The sequence below is a fragment of the Taudactylus pleione genome, unplaced genomic scaffold (assembly GCF_031769625.1).
Source record: "Taudactylus pleione unplaced genomic scaffold, aTauple2 ptg001778l, whole genome shotgun sequence".
In the NCBI taxonomy this organism is placed as follows: domain Eukaryota; kingdom Metazoa; phylum Chordata; class Amphibia; order Anura; family Myobatrachidae; genus Taudactylus; species Taudactylus pleione.
The window spans coordinates 22501-25000 of NW_028286175.1; the positions used below are offsets into that span (position 1 = coordinate 22501).

The following is a 2500-nucleotide window of genomic DNA, read 5'->3' on the forward strand; positions in this document are numbered from 1 at the left end:
TGTAATAGAAAAGAATGTTATGGCAGTATAAAATTACCTACAGAACCTGGGATTCCTAGGTAGTCTCCCATCCAAGTACAAACCAGTCTCAACACTGCATAGCTTCCAAGATCAGACGAGATTGGGCATGTCCAGTGTGGTTTGGCTGTAGGTGCTAAAAGCCTTAACTTTAGACCTCTTTTACTTCTTAACTCAAGTAAATTCATTGATAAGTTGAAAAAATTATATGTAAAATGTAATAGAAAAGACTGTTATGGCAGTATAAAATTACCTACAGCACCTGGGATTCCTAGGTGGTCTCCCATCCAAGTACTAACCAGGTCCAACACTGCATAGCTTCCAAAATCAGACGAGATTGGGCATGTCAAGTGTGGTTTGGCTGTAGGTGCTCAAAAACATTAACTTTAGACCTCTTTTACTTCTTAACTCAAGTAAATTCATTGATAAGTTGAAAAAATTAAATGTAAAATGTAATAGAAAAGAATGTTATGGCTGCATAAAATTACCTACAGCACCTGGTATTCACAGGTGGTCTCCCATCCAAATACTAACCAGGCCCAACACTGCATAGCTTCCAAGATCAGACGAGATTGGGCATGTCCAGTGTGGTTTGGCTGTAGGTGCTCAAAAACATTAACTTTAGACCTCTATTACTTCTTAACTCAAGTAAATTCATTGATAAGTTGAAAAAATTAAATTTAAAATGTAATAGAAAAGAATGTTATTACACTATACAATTACCTACAGCACCTGGTAATCCCAGGTGGTCTCCCATCCAAGTACTAACCAGGCCCAACACTGCATAGCTTCCAAGTTCAGACGAGATTGGGCATGTCCAGTGTGGTTTGGCTGTAGGTGCTAAAAAACATAAACTTTAGACCTATTTTACTTCTTAACTCAAGTAAATTCAATGATAAGTTGAAAAATGAAATGTAAAATGTAATAGAAAAGAATGTTATGGCAGTATAAAATTACCTACAGCACCTGGTATTCCCAGGTGGTCTCCCATCCAAGTACTAACCAGGCCCAACACTGCATAGCTTCCAAGATCAGACGAGATTGGGCATGTCCAGTGTGGTTTGGCTGTAGGTGCTCAAAAACATTAACTTTAGACCTCTTTTACTTCTTAACTCAATTAAATTCATTGATAAGTTGAAAAAATGAAATGTAAAATGTAATAGAAAAGAATGTTTTGGTTGTCTAAAATTACCTACAGCACCTGGTATTCCCAGGTGGTCTCCCATCCAAGTACAAACGAGGCCTAACACTGCATAGCTTCCAAGATCAGACAAGATTGGGCATGTCCAGTGTGGTTTGGCTGTAGGTGCTCAAAAGCATTAAATTTAGACCTCTATTACTTCTTAACTCAAGTAAATTCATTGATAAGTTGAAAAAATTAAATGTAAAATGTAATAGAAAAGAATGTTATGGTAGTATAAAATTACCTACAGCTCCTGGTATTCCCAGGTGGTCTCCCATCCAAGTACTAACCAGGCCCAACACTGCATAGCTTCCAAGATCAGACGAGATTGGGGATGTCCACTGTGGTTTGGCTGTAGGTGCTCAAAAGCGTTAAATTTAGACCGCTTTTACTTCTTAACACAAGTAAATTCATTGATAAGTTGAAAAAATTAAATGTAAAATGTAATAGAAAAGAATGTTATGGCAGTATAAAATTACCTACAGCACCTGGGATTCCTAGGTAGTCTCCCATCCAAGTACTAACCAGGCCCAACACTGCTTAGCTTCCCAGATCAGACGAGATTGGGCATGTCCAGTGTGGTTTGGCTGTAGGTGCTCAAAAACATTAACTTTAGACCTCTATTACTTCTTAACTCAAGTAAATTCATTGATAAGTTGAAAAAATGAAATGTAAAATGTAATAGAAAAGAATGTTATGGCAGTATAAAATTACCTACAGAACCTGGGATTCCTAGGTAGTCTCCCATCCAAGTACAAACCAGTCCCAACACTGCATATCTTCCAAGATCAGACGAGATTGGGCATGTCCAGTGTGGTTTGGCTGTAGGTGCTCAAAACCATTAACTTTAGACCTCTTTTACTTCTTAACTCAAGTAAATTCATTGATAAGTTGAAAAAATTAAATGTAAAATGTAATAGAAAAGAATGTTATGGCAGTATAAAATTAACTACAGCACCTGGTATTCCCAGGTGGTCTCCCATCCAAGTACTAACCAGGCCCAACACTGCATAGTTTCCAAGATCAGACGAGATTGGGTATGTCCAGTGTGGTTTGGCTGTAGGTGCCCAAAAGCATTAAATTTATACCGCTATTACTTCTTAACTCAAGTAAATTTATTGATAAGTTGAAAAAATGAAATGTAAAATGTAATAGAAAAGAATGTTATGGCAGTATAAAATTACCTACAGCTCCTGGTATTCCCAGGTGGTCTCCCATCCAAGTACTAACTAGGCCCAACACTGTATAGCTTCCAAGATCAGACGAGATTGGGCATGTCCAGTGTGGTTTGGCTGTAGG

General features: G+C 37.8%; 2 non-coding genes and 9 pseudogenes across 2 annotated transcripts; all 11 read right to left on the reverse strand.

Moving 5' to 3' along the window:
* Window positions 1-34: 34 nt before the first annotated feature.
* Window positions 35-153, reverse strand: LOC148436470 (5S ribosomal RNA; annotated as a pseudogene).
* A 115-nt stretch (window positions 154-268) lies between these two features.
* LOC148436471 (5S ribosomal RNA) lies at window positions 269-387 on the reverse strand (annotated as a pseudogene).
* Window positions 388-503: 116 nt separating this feature from the next.
* Window positions 504-622, reverse strand: LOC148436472 (5S ribosomal RNA; annotated as a pseudogene).
* Window positions 623-738: 116 nt separating this feature from the next.
* LOC148436473 (5S ribosomal RNA) lies at window positions 739-857 on the reverse strand (annotated as a pseudogene).
* Window positions 858-972: 115 nt separating this feature from the next.
* LOC148436474 (5S ribosomal RNA) lies at window positions 973-1091 on the reverse strand. The gene has a single exon (XR_015876456.1). It is a non-coding gene; the product is annotated as a 5S ribosomal RNA (ribosomal RNA).
* A 116-nt stretch (window positions 1092-1207) lies between these two features.
* LOC148436475 (5S ribosomal RNA) lies at window positions 1208-1326 on the reverse strand (annotated as a pseudogene).
* A 116-nt stretch (window positions 1327-1442) lies between these two features.
* Window positions 1443-1561, reverse strand: LOC148436476 (5S ribosomal RNA; annotated as a pseudogene).
* Window positions 1562-1677: 116 nt separating this feature from the next.
* On the reverse strand, window positions 1678-1796 carry LOC148436477 (5S ribosomal RNA; annotated as a pseudogene).
* Window positions 1797-1912: 116 nt separating this feature from the next.
* On the reverse strand, window positions 1913-2031 carry LOC148436478 (5S ribosomal RNA; annotated as a pseudogene).
* A 116-nt stretch (window positions 2032-2147) lies between these two features.
* LOC148436479 (5S ribosomal RNA) lies at window positions 2148-2266 on the reverse strand. The gene has a single exon (XR_015876338.1). It is a non-coding gene; the product is annotated as a 5S ribosomal RNA (ribosomal RNA).
* Window positions 2267-2382: 116 nt separating this feature from the next.
* LOC148436480 (5S ribosomal RNA) overlaps window positions 2383-2500 on the reverse strand; it is a 119-nt pseudogene continuing 1 nt past the window's right edge.